This window comes from Anticarsia gemmatalis, chromosome 8 (assembly GCF_050436995.1).
Source record: "Anticarsia gemmatalis isolate Benzon Research Colony breed Stoneville strain chromosome 8, ilAntGemm2 primary, whole genome shotgun sequence".
NCBI lineage: Eukaryota > Metazoa > Arthropoda > Insecta > Lepidoptera > Erebidae > Anticarsia > Anticarsia gemmatalis.
Window position 1 is genome coordinate 9868116 of NC_134752.1, and position 22527 is coordinate 9890642.

The following is a 22527-nucleotide window of genomic DNA, read 5'->3' on the forward strand; positions in this document are numbered from 1 at the left end:
AAAACGATTAGTATCGACCTAGACTACTATAAAATTAATACCTGTCTTCCTTGGGAAGCTGGAGATGGTGCACTAGTCTACAGTTTACGTAATACTTTTGTCGGGTATCTATAGATCATCAATATCTCATTTATTCTTACTTTGGATGTAATGTCAGTGGCGAGATTACGTACTTTAGATATCCCGGTTTCCCCATATTTATCATGTTTCTTTTTTTCGTGACGTTTAATTAGTTTTTCTTTAATTACAAAAGTGTTAAAAGCCGTAGACCTAGCAGCTGGATAGCAAAGGCGCGTGAAAGAAAACAAAAATAAATAGAGTCTTCTAATTGTGCTCTGTGTAATTTGAAATCAGAACTAACTCAGAACCTAGATTAGATTCCTAATGAACAGTTATTTAACGGATGTTAATTGTATTATTTAAAGTTAATGGTTGTACTGGTTACAGGACTTCATAAAATATACGACGCAGTGTTGTTGGTAGCGTACGGCATAAAGAGCTAACGTGACAGTTTATTGTTATTGCACATACTGTAAGCTTGTAGGCTCTATACCAGCGTAGTTAATTGTGCTTAATTTAAACAAACCTTAGGCAATTTGCGATCCGACAGGCACTTATAACCGTGGAAATGAGCGAAGCCATATATTTTATAACATTTAAAGTCTATAATGGCCAGCAAGACTAAGTAATGGTAGTTGTAAAAGCTAGTTCGATAAGTATATCGATATGCCAATAATTGGTTTAGCTTTAGTATCTAAACTAGACTTATCAACAACTTAAGCAAATCAGAAATCAAAGTCGCCCATAGATGTACGACTAAAGAGTGAAACATGAATTGTAAACAGCAGTAATTAGAATTTAAATGTAAAAAGTTAAGAAAGAAACTGGGCAGGCATGATGTCCCGAACAGGAGAGCCTGTATCCCGGCTCCCTAAGTGCGGTGGACGGCGAAAGTGCAACAGCCGGGCGTCGAGCGCGCGTATAAACGCGAGCGGTGGCGGGCGCGCGCCACTCGAGTACCGAGCCCATCGCAGCGCGCGCGCACGCAGTCGCCGCCCGCCGCAGACTGCCGCACGCGCACGCACGCACGCACGCACGCGAAATATTACACAGTGTGATGCAGTGATTCTTTGTAATAAGTGACAGATTACATTGCTCTACAAAATTCTACGTGTGATTATCCACTCCTGATTTATTTCGGTGAGTTTATGAAAATATCTATTTTTATTTTAATAGCTCTCTTAAAAGAAACTCGTGCTAAAATTATGCAAATTTACCTATTCATATAATGTGGCGCTTATTAATTAATTAAATTAATTAGCAAAATATTCAAATCACTACTTTTTAAATAAATTATTCACTAATTCCTTAATGACCCACGACAGTATTGTTTACAAAATATGTATTCGTGTAGGATAACATATTTTATGCATATAAAAAATGTGGAATGTGAAACTTTTGAAATATCTAATAACGTTTGGGGCAAAACAATATATTTTTATTAAACTTATAAATGAACATATTAAGTAAAAAAATCTAATAAAATATCATCCTCAAAAAATAATCCGGAATATAAAACATTAAACTTAATTAAAAGTACAAAAAACACCGCATTTTCATTCAAGATCGGGCAAAAATGTGCAAAGTAAACCAACAAATAAGTGTGTTCAAAAATCATAACTTAAAGCAACTACCTCATTATCCTCATTTTAATTTAGTTACAAATTACATACAGATAATTTAAAATATGAGTCAATTTATTATCATGTACTTCGAGCTTAATGTACTGAATATTATATCTCAATTATGCTAAAAGCTTGTCGGATACTTAGCTCAACTTTATTTAATGTACCCAGTAACCTAAATAATTTTATACGCTTCAGTAAGTTAATCTTAAGTAGCTGGACAGCCTTTTTTTGCATTTTATTGTTACTCAAACGACTTACAAGTTGTTAAGTAAAATATGGTTACGAGTGTCTGAAAATACTCGCAAAATGTTTCGAATTATTCTCGACTTTGGTGGTCCAAATAAGATCCGATTAATGTAAAAGAACAAGAAAATGATAACAAATCAATTATTCTGCATTCACAGACGTTACCGTTTTGACGATAATCGATTAAGAAATCGTTTTACGCGCGTTTCCGTGAAAGTGTCCGTCGTGGGTGCGAACTGCGAACATAGAAAGTGATGATTTTGTGAACTATATTGTACCAGGTGTCTTACCACGCGAATATACTATGACAAAGTGACCGCGGCTTATGAAAGAGAGATAGTTTATAGTCGGTTTCAGTAACCTATCTTCAGTGAATAGCACACCTACCATTATACATTACTATGCACTCATTAACCATTAAGGGTTCCTTCGTCATATAATTTTAAAGAATAACTTTAAAGTTTTAAAGATATACCTATGGAGATTCTATTAAAGGTATCTTCTTGTTCAAGTAAAGTTATTTAAGAAAGGTTTGCCGATAAGTTACTAGAACATCAAGTCGATAAACTGTTGTATCCCTTACTGTACTTAGGTTATTAAAAATTGTCGCTAGTCTATTTAAAGAGTAGGTAGAGAAATATTTATAGATGTTACTGCGGCACATAATACGCAGGTGTCTACGTGTTCCCTTGGGCAAATTAAAATTAAACCGACTACTGTGCGTGTCCTTCATGTTCAAGTGCTAAAAGGATGTATAAACGTTATGTAACTATAACATATAATATTGTAAGCAAACTGTATTACTTGACTAGCGTCGATGTTTATCTTTCGTGATTAATTCTGAAAAGTACAAAAAGCTACAGAACTTTTTTTGACGAATATGTGAATTAAAGGAAATTGACGCATTACTGAAGAGGGCTATATACGACGCTTATACTCGCGTGAGTAAAAAAAGTATAAACTGTAGTTAAACTAAACGAACGAAATTAATATTAAATACCTATTTCTTGAGTTGCCTTTTAAATAAATAAATAGTTAACTTCTCGAAGCCTAACCCTTCCCTCATTCCAGAAGGAGACCCTTGCCGAGCATAGAGACATTATTGGATTAAATTAAACTAAACTAATTTAAGTTAAACAAAAGTTAAATTTAGAATAATGGATTTCATAAGAAAATAGTCTAATATTAGCGACTAATAAAACTTGGTTCGAAATAAATGTCTTACATGATGGTTATCGTTTAGAGTAGACTGATATGCAGTCTTAGTGAGAAGATAAATTTAAATGAGCCTGTATGCGTCCACCGCCCCACATGCTTCGATTAATCACAATCTCATAAAACGTATAACCCTATCCTCTGCATGCATTATTAATTTTTCTGTTGAGAAAACAGTTATATTTATCACAGCATAATTATATTACGGCTCTTTACGAACTCTTTTTCTAATATGATTTGCGATCTGAAGCGTTATTTTAATGTAAAGAATAAGTTTTGTATTTCGCAGATGGTTATTATTTACACAAGAATATTTACTATTTATAAAAGATATTTAAACTAAACTATATCTTTTAATATCTACAAAATATTAATGAAAAAAGAAAGGAAGGGTGCTTCCTGTGTCGAATTTACTAATGTGTATAATACTTTCAATAACACGTTGGAAATGTTTTCCATCTTTCGGGAAGGAAATCTTTGAGGCAAAGTCTGTGAATAAATTGTACTGTTAGAAATACTTTGGACTTGTGAGAAAACTGACTCTTACGTAATACTGAAATTCGTTACACATCATTACTATGGACTAGTACTTGTTACGTACAGTAGGTGTGTTTCCGAGAACCTTATCTTTATTACAGTTTTGAAAGAACAGCCTTCTGGAAAAACAATTGATTTTGAAAAGAATAAATAAAGTGTGACCTGTCGCAGGGCTGAGGTATCAAACCACATTATTTATTACCCGAGGGAGGGGTTGATTGACTAAAATTGGTAGATTATTCAGAGAATTGCTAGTAGTAATAAGTGCAGCCGGCAGTAAGAAATTATTATATTTTGAGTAAGATGAGAGGAAGGCTCTCGTCGAGTAAAACATTATTTATTTCGAAGTAAAACTTTTTGTTTAACTAACTTTTTACATACCTAATTGTTTACTTCAACGAAAAGCGAGCACGTTAATCACTAGTACTTTTATCTTCTGAGAAACACAATGAAGTTATTTTGTGATTATACTAACGACGTGTCATAATCATTGTCTTACCCTTATCCCACGTCAAAAAGGGACTACTTAGTGTAATGTAAATAATTGCTTTAGGTACATAATAAGTTCACAGCGGCATCTTGTCAAAGACAGTATTAGTGAACCTCTCACCCCCGGTTTCTGAGTACATTTAGCGGTAGTTTATCTATTCAATAGCGTTTTTATTATATGAATTTTGACACTATTGAATAGATAAACTGCCGGTAATTGTACCTTAGAAACCAATGGGTCACTCACTTACAAATAATCTTTTATTTTTAAAAGAAAAAGAGCCTACAGTATCCCGGTATACAAATATCTGTATTCTCCAGTTAGTCAGCATTCTGGATCATTTTCCTGCAACGGTACTAACACCGGCCGGTACAAATAAGGCTCAACGCTCGACTCAGACCGAGACTCCGGGACACAGGCGTCACGAACCTTCCTAATGGGTTCTGAGTGGCCTTAAACAGCTGCTATTAAATTTAGTCCCACTTGCATACTGAGGGAATTTAAACGTCCACATTATCCTGTACGCTACACACTTTTAATTGTTTCTTTACGATGATGTTTAGGTTACTTAAAATGTAAGAGAGTGAAGATGGAGCGTTTACGGAAACGCAAAGTGTAATCTTTAAAACTCGAACAGAGTACAGGAACTCCTCGTGCCTTATTAAATTATATTATCTGTTCAATCGCACTTCAATTTTTTTTCCTCTTCAATTTCAACTTATTGAAAAACTAAACAAAAGCACGTAAAAAGCAGACGCAACGCATCGTTTTGTTAAATGATGAAATCTCATATTTTTTTCTGTATGTCTTCTGTTTTGTAGAGCGACGCGGATCGTCAAATTTCGGCGTTTCAAATTACACTTTTAATCATTCAATTACTTTTGTCTGTCTGTATGCAAGCGTGTAACCTGAATAATATTTAGTGGTTCCTCCGTTTATAGTAAGTAGTGAAATCAAAAGCCATCAATCAAACCATTACGCGTTAACCTTTACTGCAAATTCATACCGCCGGAACGGAAATGCAGCTGAACTAACAAAACTTTTTGCTTTTCGCCTCTGCACCGTCTTACTTGAAGCGAAACTGCAAGCGCGCCAAAAAGACGACGACGAATGACTCGGAGAATTTGTGCTCGAAATTCTGATTCACTATAATAAAATTGTCTTTATCTCCTGGACGTGATGAAATTAGGGAACATTGTGAAAATAAGACAAGGTGTGAAAGTTGTTCGCTGAAGACGTGACTTCCGCTTTTGAGATTGACGGAATTTGCACCAGAAAGCGTGAACATACATGTAGCACAACAAAAAATGCATGACTGATGCAATTTGACAGGACACTTCATCCGCCTTCGTCAAGTCCAATGAAAAAATCAAGACACGTTTTCAATGATGTAACAGCAATAATGCATCTCTCACGAGTGAGAGTTTTAATTGATAAGCCGTAATATGACAAGACATGAGAGAACATTCCACAATCATTGATCGATTTGTTCAAGTGTAACATCAATGCATCCGTTAAATTTAATTTATTTTTTATTTCAAATAAAAAGTTATGGAAAGTTATAACAATTTATATCGGAAATAGTTGCAGGTGTGTACCACCGTGCGGCGAATGACAAACACGTCACGATACACTTCACACGCATTCACACGAAAGTGGGTACGTAGTTATCTAAAAAGTTCTCGTCTGTATTCAGTCTGAGTTCTCGCCAATAATGATTTGCCGAAATTGGATTACGAGTCCATTCGATCACGCGAACTGTACTGTGCTCAATTCTAATTTGTACGACTCTATTGTAACGCACAAGAGTCGAGTTTCTTCCACTGTGTTACTTTAGGGCGGCGCTGACACTTTCGCTAGATTACTCATGACTTTGTAATGATAGGCAAATCATTGTGTTACCATTGACCAATGACCTCAGATGTGAATTAAGTCATTATACATAACTCTGTGTCTGGCCCATTGATTTCTTTGCTTATAGTGCATTATATACTTTCTTTTCCGACAAAATGTGTTGGTATAATAGTATTAGCATACGTATTAACGTCTCATATCGTTACACGAAGAAGTTGGAATTCATTTTTAAGAGATTCTTATGCAAAATGTGTTCTTTCATTGCTAATGACATATGATGCTATTTTTAAGCCTAGTTTATGTTTATAAGATATATCTCTAAAAGCTGTTATGCTGATTTTATTCAATGTAAAAATTCTACGTTGCGTTAGTATTTTTTGAGTTTGTTTGGAGTCAAAGATCAAGTTTGCAATTTCAATGCCAATGACACGGTCGAGTTCTGTTAAGTAATTTCACATATTAATATTCAAGCGGTTGGTTTTTAATTTCTATTTCACTTGATCTAAATAGATTGTATATTAATATAGACAATTAAGGAAGTAGGTATTTCTTTACTGGGAGTGAACATTCCTACTTCCGAATTGGTAAAAGGCACATAATTTCGGAATTGGAGGCTGTGTCTTCAACTCGTAAGTATTAACGATTTACAGTAAGAGAGCAGAATATAATCCTCTAAAATGTATCTTACATTACATTGTAACTTGTGAAGCACGACACGGTGTCTGTAAAATTATTGAAATGGGATCTAAAGGGAACACAATAATAGTTTTCTTGGAATATATATCAGTTAAAAGCACTTCATATGCACGCTAAAAGGTGCGTTTACCGGTCGGTATATTTGTTGTGATCAAATGAGTGATGAACATGTTGTTTTTGTAAGTATTATTGTTTTCCGTTATGTAAGAAATAAATAACATAGCTCAAGCTTTTAGGATTAATATATACGTTTTAAAATTCTTCGTTTACCAAGTAAAATACCCTATTGGTAAAGTTAAAAAAAGGTTGTTCCAAATAATTAAACCACATAATTTATTTACAACTTATAAGTTCAATCAATTAAAAATCTCATGAGAAAATGTGTTTTTTAGTTTAACTTATCTTTTATTAATCTTGAGGGTGATGTAATTGCATGATTGGTTGATCAATTTTCACACTCAATCTGTAATTGGCTGATGCCCTGCTTCATTACCCTGGGTTGTTCGGAAAACGGTTTCCTGATGAGAAAAATTAACATACTATTTTTGACGTACCTACTCGAACAGTTTTCATTGCTCTCGTAATAACTGCTTTATAATTATTGATCAGGGGCAAATTATGAAAAGCGGATAACATCAATCATTCGCAACTAATATCGTGTCACCATTGACGTTTGGCATTCTATAATAAATAATAAATATAGGCTCCTGTAGCGCACGCAAAAGGATTTATTTTAAAATAATATTATACTATATCTATTATAGCCTTATAAAAAGAATCTTACTTGCTACATAAATACACTTTGAAAAAGCCATAATTCATCATCTTCTTCATACAGAAAAACGAAAGTTATAAATTGCGGATAAACGCAAATACTAGGGATAATGTGTTCATAAATCATACGGTCACGATTTTGGAAAGCAATACAATAACATGCCACGATGTGAGAATCAAAACACATGACATTAGCGATTTCATAGCGCAATCCAAAACGTTCAAACTGTCTATTACACCGGCGATCGAATCAAATAGGTTAGAATTCATATCGTACGAACACAAATACACCCAACACTTTAACATCACAGAGCTATAATTCCCAACGGATAATTTAAATAAATTTACAAACATTGCATATAATTGTTTTAAAAACGCCGTAAATAATTGTATGTTTAAGACCAGTCTATTTTAATTACATTACTGGGCGTAACCCTTGCCGTCCAGTGAGAAGCGATAATGCGCGTGTAACGAACGCTAAATTACTTACTGTCGATATGTTAAATAATACGATTACGATAAAACCTATTTTCTATGACAAAGTGATCGACACTACCGCTCATTACGTTAAATATTGTGTAAGTAGTTACTTGTCAAAGACCTACGGGTATGAAGAACATCGTAGAGATTAAAAATATATCCGTTTGTAAAGATACAATTACATAAAGCTCATTGGTGCTTATTCAAGAAATGCTTATAAAACAAATGATATGATGGCAAGATGAGATTAACTATTAATGGAATAGCGATACGTTCCTTCAAGTCAAAAGTTACGAATTACCTTCATATATCAACAAAATTTTAACATAGTATGATCGGATTACAGTTTTAGAATTAATCAATTATAATATTTATAATAATTATTCTGTGGATGCTTGAGAAGAGGATGGTTTCAGCACACCGTAAGGTGTAAATGGACAAACTACATTGAGCCAGATGCAAACTTACTCTTGGTTACGTAATAGTTAAGTAACATAAGACATTGTCATGTCGCGTGTGGACATCAAATAAAAAGAATCGTACTTCCGTTTTCTCGTCTTTTTCAATTATATTTTTAATTCGAGTAGTATATCTTAGTATCGTTACGTAGTCGTCGGTGTAGCGTGACCATGCATCGCTTCATAGGCGGTGAAGCGAGACCTTTACGCCGAGAGCCGTGGCGCCATTAGCAGCCAGTAGCACTCGGGAAAACTGATATTAGCCTTTAATCAACATAATAGACGCTCAAGCTTATATCAACTGAACATTTACATACCTTCATAGAAAGTAACAACACATCACTTTATCTGTTCTATAGAAAATTATGCGAACAATGTTTCCTTCCGACGGATTAATTATACGATCAACAATCAGATAATTTTAATGTCGGTGAATGCGCACGCATCCGTTTCTGTACATTACACCAGTTATTATTTACGACGCATTTCGTGCTAGTAGAATGAGTGTCGGTTCGAACACAATTTTTTCCCGTTTTTCAGTACTGTTTATAATTAACTCAAAAGAAAATATATGATCATTAGCTGTAATCCACTCACAAAGCAAAACGACGGAAGTGAGGAAAATAAACCTCATTCCTATAAAAAATAAAAAAAGAACAATATGAGTGTACTAGACACAGCGCGGTGACGTAAAACTTAACTGTCTATACACCTGAGAAGACTAATGTAGACGTTGTAAACTTATGTACGCCGATTATCTAGCTACTTCCGTCGCTTGTGGAGTCGCGTAGCGTCGCAACATCGCTTTGAATTCAAACCCGGCTTGTTACGGGCGTAAACGATGACGTTATTAATTAATTAATTTTAATTTTTAAAAAGACAACTCCCGCACTAAGAATTGCTCTTGTGTCGCGGGGACTTTTACAAACAACGGACACAAAGCACAACCAGACCCGAAGCGATTATTTGTGGATCGCACAAATAATTGCTCCGTGTGGGAATCGAACCCACGACCTCCCGACGCAGTGGTATTGGCGTGGTGACCTAAACCACTGCGCCACGGAGGCAGTGAAATTATTATTATATTCTCATAGAACTGGGGATAGCACTTGTACTGTTACGCGTATGGGCGATATACTAGACTCACGTTATTAATATTAATGTCTGTCTGAAAGAAGACCACGGCCGGCGTGTGAACTGAAAATTAAAATATCCGTATCGCACACGTGACGCGACTGTTTGAGCATGTAACTGTGTGTACCGAAGCAGACGGTGCGACCGCGAAGTTAGCGAGGCGACTCGCTTAGTCCCAGATTGATGAATAACAATGAGGCCGCGGCCATCTAGATTGCTAAACTAAAATCTTTATTTTGTATGCGGTCTACTTGTAATAGGCGCCGCAGCAGTAGTCAGCAGTCCAGTGGTTGTAAAGCTTTAAGTTCAATTTAAGTTCGGAAAAATATATTGACACCTTTGGGTCACGTAGTATAAGTAGAATTAAAATATGATAACTGAAATAATAAGTGATAGTTAATGTATGCAGAATTTAAAAAAATTATACTTGTTTACAAGCAAAAATCACACCAAAAAGACTTAAAAGAAGTCAACGTTCTTAAAAAGTGTCTCTCAAAGTTAAATTAAAAGAAATTAAAATCTCAGTAAGCTGCAGCTTTTTATTCAATAAAGACTTCTCAATTTTATTACTTTATGCAAATATCTACGACCTTGGTTCCACTTAAGTGATAAAAAAATCAAATTATTGTATACTTAAGATTTTACAGCTATGTGAAGTCTAGAAAAGTACGAGCTTTTATAGTTAAAACCGGTTTTACTATATTGGTATGAAGATTATCATCTGGTTGAACCGTATCGGCTGATGTCATGGCCCTACCTTCAAGGTTTTCAGTTCAAGTTTATTTGTCATTTGGGACACTAACATAGCAGACATTTTTATACGATTACGTGTTTTGCATTTATAATTTCACTTCCATGCCTTTTTTGTATGTACGATAAATATTTCCGATTTATGTAGCCATCATTTAGATTTTTTTTTGTAATTCATTTATTCCCTCTTATTATTATATTAGTATATGTATTTTTTTCACTTCGACTTTATTCTACAATATTATTAGGTACAATGTCAGCCCAGATAGACCAATGATTCGTCCAGACAAATTAGTTTGTTTATAATAATATTATGTTTGACTGACCTCACTGAAATGTTACTGAACAACTGAAGCAGCCGGGATCAGAGAGATTAAGAACAAATAAAGCTTAACTTTGGTTAAGTATAAACATTTTGTCCCTACAAATCTTCGCGGTAGGCTTGTATACCGTGGAAACCTCTCTAAAAAACACGATTTTCTCATTATTATTTATCTTATTTAAATATTGTATGTTATTGATAATTATAATTTATTCTACTGAAGTAACTCTCTTCATATTATTGTTTTAAAAGTTTATCATCGTTATTGTCCTTTATGGGCTACCCGTTGGTCGGAAAAATTTATATCAGACTTTTGCTCCCAGAATGCCTTGCCCAGGACCTGTATGGGCTAGCCAATTATTTCTGCAATTACAAATGAATTGGCCTGATCCTCTGCTATCTTTTAAAGTAAATGTCAAGGGCATCTTTTTATAGAGCATTTAACTACGAATTCGAAATGTCGAAGAGATGAATAAGTGTAAGAATTATTGTAATTCCATTGCTTTGTAGAGCCATATTTCTTTCTTTAATCATTATAGTAGCGGCTGTTATATGAAAAAAATATGTACCTACATGTATCGATACTCCATATGTACCAATAAATTACTCTTTACGAATAATAATACAGATGAAAACAAATTTATGGTGGTAACTCTGAACAAGAAAAAGAAATTAAATTTCTTTGGGGTAGAGCTTTTCAAAGATTATGTCCCTGTATTTTCATATTTATTACCTGTCTATAAGCTTGTTGAATTATGGTGTTGCCAATTTCAATATGTAATAACTGTGGGCTACAAAAGTTGGAATATTTTTAAATGTTTCTTTTTATATAAAAGGCGGCACAGTCAAACGTAATCATGTTTTACGATCTTAGTCGCTTCAATGTGAAACATATATTAGCGAGTGCTTAAGTATCTAGTATATCAATAATTGAATGTTTTCAACGAAGTAAATGAAGCAAATCTCTCTTAGGTGCGAAGTTTATGTAAAGATTTTATATGTAATGAAATCACATTTTTCATTCATGAGAGTACAATATTTAATGCAATACGTGGGAGTTGCTAATGCGGTCACTAAGGCTGCTAGGCTGGAGTGAGAAGTGACATTAGATGTAGCACGTCACTCGGCTGAATCAATTAAAAGTGTCGTGACAGAAGGGCGGCGACGTCGAGGTACGCCACGAAAATATTGGTGCGACGACTTTGACACTTCTATGTAGAGGACTGATATGAGAGGAGCCAATAACATATTTAGAGGCAGAATCTTTTGGGGAGACCTATGTTCAACAATAGGGCATAGGTTAAAAATATATAATTCCTTCGAATGATATTTTTAACTGGCAAACTGCTTTTATTTATACCTAAGTATTAAAAACTAAACGCGTGAGTGTGTTAATTAAGCATTTTGTGTTAAAATCCTGTTTGTCATGTCCCTATTTTTTTTAAATTAATTTTATAGTCGCACCTTTATGTGCTTGGATAACTTCAGTGATAATACCGCAAAAAGTCTCGTCTTTTACATATAATTCTGAATAGAAAACCCCCCGTATGTTGTCTGAACCACTGAAATTATTTCGGAAAATAACAAATAGTTGGCAACTGTTTAGTAATTAAGATGTACATAATAATCAAATTAATTTATTATAAACTATGAAAATCGTTGAATTTATAGCCGTAGATAAAGGCTAATCAGTGTTATAATATTATATTGTAAAAGTTTACTGTTCGGACCGTTGCCGAGTTGCCGCGTTGTTGACTTTATTGGAAAGCACTAAACGTCAGGCCCCGCTAGTAATATACATTATACATTGTAAACTTACGTAGAACAGCTTTTTTCTTTGTTATGAAAAAGGCTTAGTGATCCAGTTTTAACATCAGGAAATAAAAAACCACTGCGCTACAATGCAGGTAATTATTGGTTATCTCATTACATTGTAACCGTGTTTGGTTTAATGGAGCTAAACTCAGGGACGCACGCTTTGATCTGTTTTTATTTTCAACTAGCTGACCCGCGCAACTTCGCTTGCGTCACCTAAGAGAATGGGTCAAAATTTTCCCCGTTTTTGTAACATTTTTCATTGCTACTCCGCTCCTAAAGACCGTAGCGTGATGTTATATAGCCTATAGCCTTCCTCGATAAATGGGCCATCTAACACTGAAAGAATTTTTAAAATAAACCAGTAGTTCCTGAGATTAGCGCGTTCAAACAAACAAACAAACAAACTCTTCAGCTTTATAATATAAGTATAGATTTATGTTTCTTTTTTATTTTACGACAGTAACCATTTCAAATTTTCGCTCACCCTCTAATGCACGAGAACTTTCGAGGTAAAAACATATTTTTAAATTATAATTCAGGTATATAATTGCAGTAATTATATAATTAACCTGTTAAATTGCAACCAGCAATTACCTCATAAAACACGTAATTATTATATCAGGAACATAATTTCTAAGGTGCTCCTTACCAGATTCAGCTGACATAAAGTCTGGATCATAGTTTATTGGCAGTTAATAGCTTTCCGCGGCACGTACGGGCCCTTTAACAGCAACTTGAGTAAAACGAAGGCAGCCAATAAGGAAGCGGCTCTAATAACAATTAAATGGTGTTCATAGCCATCGTAGCGGAACTTTCTAGTGTCATTTAATATGCAACTGCATATCATGAAGTAAGATTAAAGCTCGCATCGCTTTTATGTAGCAGATAAACGTGTCTGTTTAATTCATAGTATAATTAATGGTATTTAAGATCGTTAAACTAAAAGGACATCGACATTTATAAGTTCTTAGACAGCCTGCGACGGCGAGTGCAACCTGCGCCGAAACGTTAGGTAAAATGCGTGAGAGTTTAAAAGTAATGATTTATAAGTATTTATAGCTATATTTTACTACGTTATAACTATCTAATATGATCGTAAAAACATGACAATTTTGAAACATATAGGGTACGGTAGGGTGCCATATTGACGGTGCTAAACATAACTCGAACTAAAACAGCAATAAGTACGCCTTCGGAATGTATTTTAGATTTCAAGTGAAGACAGTAAGTTGTGAGTTATAATCAGAGCGAACCAACACGGAAGGCAGTGCCTGTGGCTCATTATTAGCACTTACAAACGTCTAAGCCTTCTCACTTAATCATATACATCACAGACATTTAATATCCGTTTAACATATTTTAAAGATACTAACACTAGATTTTTCAAAATAAGAGCAAAATAGATGGTACCTAATCGTTTTTTCAATTACTGATATTATCTTATAAATGATAGGTATGTAAGGCTCTAAATAGAAAATGTTATATTTCAAGACAGGGTGTATATCTATGTGACCAGTCACAAAATTAAACCTAATAATTATTATACTTGTGTAAAAAGATAAGGTTTTATTTCTCGTATTTTATAAGTATGGTGGCAATTTCTTTTAACAAATTATAAAATTTAATGTTTCTGTGCTCACTAGAATTATTCCTTGCCACATTCCCGTGGTCTGAATAAACTAAGACAAAAACATTTTCTCAGCTTCGATCTGCTACGTCGTGATCTCCGTTGGAATAAGATCGCTAACGAAATGTTAAAGTCCATTAACGTCAGTCGAAGGTACCCTCTTTCCTTCACACGTTACTTTAATCACTCCTGCATTCGCAAAAGGAGTTTATCTAGAAATAGTTTAGAATACAATAGGTTTCTAAATACTTTAGCAAGCTGAAAGTAACTGCTTCAATTCAATTTAAATTAATGTCTTGTCTGCTGTACGGTGTGAGTTATGGACGTCAATCACAGATCCGTCCATTAATTACTTTTTTACTTCCATAATTCAACTCCAGACAAATTTATTATAAGACAATACAAATATTGCAAAAACGAATATAACAGTAGTACTAGGTTTGAATTAGACACAATTTAGATAGACCAGACTAAACGTTACGGTATGAACACAAAAAACACTGGTCTTTGGCCCAAAAGTAGTTCAATGTAGTGTTTGTCAAACACGACATTGTTTGTAGACAAATAATTGTGAGTTAAAATAAAACACAAGCAAACACTTGTGAAACCTCAAATTGTTTTTGAAGAGGATCGTGACATCGCAAATTAATCGATACCGTTACGTGTCGCTGATTGAACGATGGAAAATGCGAATCGTGAATATTGGAATCAAAGACGTGCGGCGAATATTGATATTGAAAGGTTTTTTTGTGTATTTATAGCTTAATTGGTATTCAGACAGCCTATTTTGTTAATTAATTTTGTACCCAAGAACAAGAGTCGTATTTGTTTTCCATAATTTCTAACAAGTGAAAACGCTGTCCAAAAGTGTGAGCTACTTAATTACTTAGACTAGATACAGATCAAAATATTTTCATTGAAAAGATAAGCGTCTAATTACGTCTCAACTTTCAACACATTCTCTAAAGAAACGTGATGGTATCGAGAGATGCTATCGTTTACAAGAACACTTTGAGAAAACCAACAATAACATTGAATATTTCTTTGCTCAAAGTAGATATACCTGATTTGATACCCTATATACCTACATACGCGTAGAATATTTAAATATTGTCTCTATTAAGTTCGTGCGTTAGTTTCTCTGAGCTTCAATATAATTACATGCATCCAGATCACAGATTCCAGCTTGAGACCTTACGTGCCAATCTTGACAATGACAGAATTTGCATGAGACAACTCAGACAATTCTATGCGGACGTTAGAATTTCTGTCGGTGGTTTAATGCGATCAACATTGACTTTTTACTGTCGCATATATGCTAAGCAGCCGCTCGCACGAAAGATTACCGCTTACTTTGTTTATGTACTCATGGAATAAATAATTAAACGGTTAGTGAATGCATGAAGTGCGAGCTGTTGTTTTCGAGTTCGCCTCATTAAGCATTCTGTTATGAAAAGGGGAAACTAAGACTTAAAGCTCACGCATCGTTGTTTTTGCAAGACTCTTCTTGTGAACTACTTCGTAATTGAGTTGACTGCATTTGTATTATCATAACGGTCAATTCCGATCGTAAAATAAGACAAACTCATCATCAAACTTTGCCAAAAAAACTACTCTATATTATTTATAATTATACTTTCAAATACTACCAGAAAAATCTATAGTTTGTAAATGACGAAATTAAATGATTAAATTTTTGTATTTTACTGTCACAAGGTATGCCTAAAAAATAACGTATAAATAATAGTAACAATCAAGGTTAATTTCTTAGCTCAGATTGTTATATTCTATTTCAACCTTTTAAAACCACCGTATCAAGTAAATGTTTTTGCACGAAAGAGAGACAGCAAACTGTTGTACATGACAAATAAACACTGAACCCTAAGTGCACGACTTGCACTTGTCCGTTTTTTTACTCACGACAAAAACGGTCAGGTGTCCGAGTTTATATGAAATGTGTTATTATTGACATGCAAATACATCGCCGGTGCCGTGTAAGGAATAATTGTTTGACACGAAGATCGTACAAAAAGCGTCTCGATCACGCTAATAGAGATGATCAATATTTCAAATGGGAAACTATTAAGACTGTTTGGAATACTTTACACTACAGGCCGACAGCTTAGAGAGCCATGGCATGCACGATTTATTTAGATTATAACTAATAAATTTAACCCATTAATGTCCCACTGCTGGGTCTCCTCCCGTAATGAGGGAGGCCTTGAGTCCACCACGGTGGCCAAGTGTGGGTTGGGGACTTTGCATGCCCTCAATAAAGGTAATAATTAATACTTCTGGTTATTTCAAACATAAAGTGTATCAAACAGGTCAGCTGCATAAGCCTACGATCACTGAAATTAAAAATTCTGAATTATGTATACCTTCTCCACTCGCGAACACTGCATACAAAGTTCTCTACGTAGTGTTTGGACTAAAGCAACTATAGCGCTTACATGAAACGCTTTATTATCTTCCCATCCATATAAGTTAAAGTTTTTCCAAATGTATCTTGATTGCTATCTTCTCACAACTATCTTTGAATATTTAGCCTATAACGAAGTCATCAAAAGCCCTCTGAATTAAATTGCGTACAAAATACATTTATTGGAATATTTCTGTTGTAGCGAATAAATACAGATGTTTACGACTTAGCAGCTTCTGCAGGACAAATAAAGTCACAAGCGCTGTCACAATTGTAAACATGCCGTTGCTTGTAAATTTTATGTACTGAATTAATAGTTCGATTTAGTGAGGAAAATAGCAATTAAATAAAAATTAAATGACATTGAACCTATCTGACGCGTCAATATGTTAATTCACCTTAAAGAATGTTAAACATAGATATGGTTTTTTGAGTATTTTTTGCATCAAACGTTATCTCCCTCGAATCGAATTGAAAATTTAGTGTGTCTTAATACAAATAAGGTTTAGGGATGGTTTTGCGCTGCCTAGTTGTTAACTAAGCTTCAGAATATTGCGAGGTGCTTGTCAATCTAGCAAGAGAACAAACGATCCGTTCCGATTAAATCCCGTTGAGCCGTCTACCAGTTTTTAGATAGACAGGTTTTCAGACTTCCATTTATAAGAAAAGTATAGTGCGTGCTAAGCTTCGAGTAAAAGGGGTGTTTCGTAAGCTAAAAATAGCAGGACAAACTGGTCAGTAGTAATAGTTTTAGTTGTGTTACAAGAGCGTCAAGATAAACATCGACTTATGAAAAAAATAACATCCATTAGATAATATTGCCCAGGTTTGTTTCAAGTGAAATAAATACACTTATTTATATAAAAACAGGCTTACTATTTTACAAATTAATAGTCGTCTTGTGAGTTCTAAACTTACATGACATTTATTGCATCGAATTGAAATATAGAGACGCACTACAATAAACACTTTGATTGATTGAAATTCATTGCTATAACCATAAACGCATATATATTTTCTGTCGGAAAGCGAATAATTTTTAATTCCACACGTCGAATTCCAATTACATCGAATGATGTAACTATGAAATCGAATGATAGAATTGGTTCTATCGATTATCAGGAAGCGAACAGGTTTCGGAATAGTGCAAACATTGGAATTGAATTTTGTGGGATACCATGTTTGTCAATATAGATCTTAGATATGCTATGTGAAATGTTTCCTTGGGTCAGTTATTCAAGAAATATATACAGAACTGTACTTCGGTAGCCGCGGGACTGTTTATCAACGAGATGTCTCCACGTAACAGTACATACGCCGGTTATGGACGCACAACTGCGAAATATTCAATACCACTTTGTTATAAAGTAAAATCGGTGAATAAATTCATATTGTATGTGGCCTGTTTCCTTGAAGATACCTTAATGCTATAGGTGGATGTACGAGTATATTTGTATATTATTGTTTATTTAATACATTTGTGTGGAATAAGTTGTAATGCTTATCAACTTGAGATGCTGGTGGAGTTACTGGTTTATGGGAGAATATGGTGATAGCATACAAAGTGTTGTGAGTAGTACTAACTTGTGGGAATTATTACACGCACTTCATGTTATAACTGGAATGTAATGAATGCCATAGTTCATTGAATATATGCATGCAAAAGCTTGCACACTTGTATCCTAATGCATATTGGCGAATGAGTACTACAAGTACCTATATTATGACGAATATCAAGAAAAGTTTTTACAGTACTATTGTTAATAACTCAATTTTATATCGTAGAAATAACGACCGAAACGTTAGATGAATGTTACCCCAAAATTTTGACTTTCATGTATAGCATATAGTTAACTAGCACGATTTCGTAGAACTCAAAATTTATAGCAATGTCTAATTTCCAAAAAACTGAAGTAGAGTAGTAGTACTAAAACGGTACAAGATGTGGAACAATTGTAGCGAGCCGACAAATCGCGATGTCACGCCGTTAACACCCGTACAAATGATGGACCTGACCGTTCCTCTGAATTACTAGACAATAAACGATCGCGAATTTTTGTTTATTGGATTCTCTGAAATAGAATTTTGGGTATGTTGGGGCGCTAAGGTGAAATTGCATTACGATAGTATCTTTGTTACATATAAATGCTATCAACCTAGAAGAGAAAATATTTGCACAATTTTGTATTTGATTTTCGAAGAAAATATTGTCCCTTATAAAGTTATCTCGTAATTTTTCCGAAATAGTTCACATAATAAATAGTAGAAATATATTTAATCAGAGTGTAAAATATCAAAGTATATCTGGGTAGTAACTCACAGCTTGCAATGAAGTGGTCTTATGAAAAACAGAAATACAACAATGAATTTCAATAAGTAGTTTTTGCTCAAGTAATATCTTATAATCTCCCATCTTAAATTCACCAACAAGCAGCTGCGACAAAAATCAATGATACAAGAAACGTTTTATTAAATCACTAGTGACCACATCGGGGCATGCCTTTGATCGATTAGCATTGGTTTGTGCCGCGGTTATGGTGCCGCACGCACAGGCATCTAACACTCGTGAGTCTGAATATTTCCTTAGCGTTCTCCAAAGACACGGGATTTATACTACTGTGGGAATATTGGATATTAAATCTAAATATGTAAAATCTACTAATGTTTTTCAACTGAGCTGTAGTCTTTTCTCCGAAACGTTCACGGGCTCAAACGGGGTCCCACTGCTGGGCAAGAGTCTCCTCCCGGAATAAGAGAGGGGGTTAGGCCTTGAGTTCAACACGCTGATCAAGCACTTGTTGAGGACTTTGCATATCATCGGGGATTGTTCTAAAGAACTCTCAGGCATGCAAAATATTGCATCACGATGTTTTCCACAATAAAAATAAAGCTATTTATTTGTCGTTGCACGAAATAATGCGTGACGCATATAATGAAAAAATATTATCTTCTTCATGTTTCTAATAATCCGTAAATACGTACCTACCTTAAAGAAGATTAAATAATATCAAATCATTCAGGATGATATTATACTGAGTTAGGTTATTAACGCAACTATTTTACTATTCGCTTATTTTTTATTCAACCACCTGGGAAATTATAGCAGCAAGAAAGCAATGAATCTCTCATTATCCCTATACGGCCACGTAAATGCAAATGTCATCCATGATTTAAATCAATGAGATCATCTGTTATTATTATCTTGCCCATCGCAAGATACCTAGCTTTGTTTGTAAATGAAAAAAAGTAATTTATTACAAGAATTTATATGCGGAACATGAGCAGTTTCAATGCTTAAGGTTTTGCTCCACACACGTATTCATACATACTGTAGGTACGGTGGCCACACCCAGAGAAACTGCGAGATATCTGCCATTAAAAACGTATATAAAAACTTATCAAGCTGCTGTTCTAGTAATAATGTCATCATTCCTGTCTAATGACGCTCGGCGACGATACCTGAAGGGCTGAACTGACCGCTAATGTCCATCTACGTAATATTGACAACCACCTACCTTATAATTAGTATGCAATAAACTTCCTTTAATTTAAGCCGTAATCGAGCCTACTTAAGAGCTTCGCTTGCTTCATATTATGTGAGGAACATTTTAATTGATACACACACATCACTATTCATGGAAACACTTCCCTATGTTAATGCTTAATTCCCATTTCTTGCGGCCACAATCGACGGCAGTGAAGTTATTACCGTCCGTATACTGCATACCAGATAGTATTTCTGCGTTAACAATCCTTTCCTATAAAACCATTGAAAGGCCAACTGATTGGCAAAAACTCCGAGGAAATATATATTAGTAACGCAGTCTCGTTCGCTGTGAATTCGATAAACTCTCGGACTCTCGCTAATGGAGATAAACTTAGGCACTCACTTCCGTGAAGCGAGGGCTGCCAACCAAACTTGTTTGCAATTAAAACTCGGAAAATTGAATTTATTAGAAGCAGCCCTGTCCTTTCTTGGATCTGATATCAAATGGAAGTATTGAGTCCGAATCCTTATAGGCGAAGAGAAACTGGATTTGAGCAAATTGTTCAACTTCAGACGTATTAATTACTAGAGTCTCGCGTGGGATTTAGTTTATATTAGATGCACCCTCCTTCGGGTGCCATTCATTATTCCAGGATGAACGGTAGTAATTTCAAATAAATCAATCCGACGCTTTAATACATTTAATTTACACTTAAACTGCCACAAAAGATTTTAATTTCTGATACATATTACAAAAAAGTCGATACACATAACGCTGCGGCTTCTATAATAAATTAGTGTCCAAATGGTACTCTTTGTTCGTAAGCAATAACTCATTGTTAATAAAGTCCTTCAGCGGCGTGTCATCAAGTGTCGCCTCGTAAATTACATTGACATTTTTATTTGAAATCACTTGGACAGCCCTAACGAGATCTTACGTGGTGCGATAAAAAATGGCGAGCGTGCGCGTGCGCAACTTACATCGGCACCTATCGCCTTTATTATATACAATATAGAATTCATCTCAATCTTTTACTACATTGTAAAATTTCTCAGGAAGCTAAAAAATGTTGTAGCTATAGTGTAAATTATTGATCTCGTTACGTGAGAAGTAACTTTAATAAATTACGTAGCACTTGAGAATCAGAAAGCGCTGACTGAACTAAACCAATAATAGTACATAATCGTATATGTAGTTAAATCAATTAAGTAGTATAAAAACATAATGATTAAAAAAATAGACTCAGTAGCGACTTCAGGTCTAGGTGAAATTGACATTTAGGAAAATCGGCTGGAAATAAATTGGAATAATAGAGTCGACAGATGCATCAGGAGACAATGTTTTATACGATGGTTTTCGTCACGTAGTATGTAACCACGAAGTTTTACCCTTAGTTATTCTCGTACGATGCACAAAAGCATGTCCCACAACCACTAGCGAACTTCTAAAACAGTATGTTTACAGAACGTGTTGTGGTTTACGTGGTGTTTAAGAAAATAATAGAATACTTTCCACGCCTTTATCTTGTACGAGAATGTTGTTTATAGAGGGTAAATAAACGATTTAATAATATAATTAAGTTGTTATGCTGCTACATGGTTATATTAGATACCGAATAATAAATTGATTAAGCTGCTTTATATTTTAAATAAAATCTGTTCATATTAGTCTGGCTCATTGCTTTATTTATAACGTCACGTATCTATAAAAAAAATTAGAGCAAATTTTCGGAACATTCGAAGCTTAATGTATTTTTAACCTATTGCTCAAGTTCTGTCTTACTGTTGGTATTAAGAAAAAAATAAGAAAACGATACTTAAATTATAGCTAATACTAAATCTGCATTGTAATTCCTACGCAGCAACAGTATAATAAACTTATCACTGCACTGAGCAATCTTTATAGATCAGCGATTGAGCCATAAGGCTATAGAACGCGGTATTATTAAAATGATTAAGGATCGCATAAAATTGTATGTAAAATGTAACATTAAGTTGCGTACAAATTAAGTTACGCTTGTCTGGCTCGGATTATATGGGGCTCCGGCGCCGCTTGAGACAAACAAATGACTGCCAAGAAACCAGACATTGAGATCTCAATTCACGCCTCGAGGTGCACGCTTCATACTCCCAAGTGAAATGAATTGAATACTCCGCTTGAAATGAGTTATCTGTATTTACTTGTAGGGATGCTGATCGTCTGTAGAGCTACCGTTTATCGAGAGGTCCTTCTGAATATCTTTGTCGAGCTGAATTTTAATGTGAAAATATTATACGAACGTACTTTTATCACTGGATAGACTACCTGTCATTAAGTAAATTCAAAGTTTATTGAGATGACCGCTTATTTTATAGAGCTGCGAAGTACGTATGAAAATAGTGCTCTCAAGAAATACCATGTTTGCACTTACCAATAACTCACTCTATAAAAAATAAGAGCCATAAGCGCAACATAATAATAACAAAACATCTAATCCGCGGATCCATAAGATATCTTCGTTGCACAACAAGCTCCCGTAGAATGTTCAT

General features: G+C 34.6%; 1 protein-coding gene across 1 annotated transcript in view; it reads left to right on the plus strand.

Moving 5' to 3' along the window:
* Positions 1-1019: 1019 nt before the first annotated feature.
* LOC142975030 (uncharacterized) overlaps positions 1020-22527 on the plus strand; it is an 81503-nt gene continuing 59995 nt past the window's right edge. The window contains exon 1 of the mRNA XM_076117669.1: positions 1020-1200. The gene's annotated coding sequence lies outside the window, so the exon portion shown is untranslated. The remainder of the gene's footprint in view (positions 1201-22527) is intronic.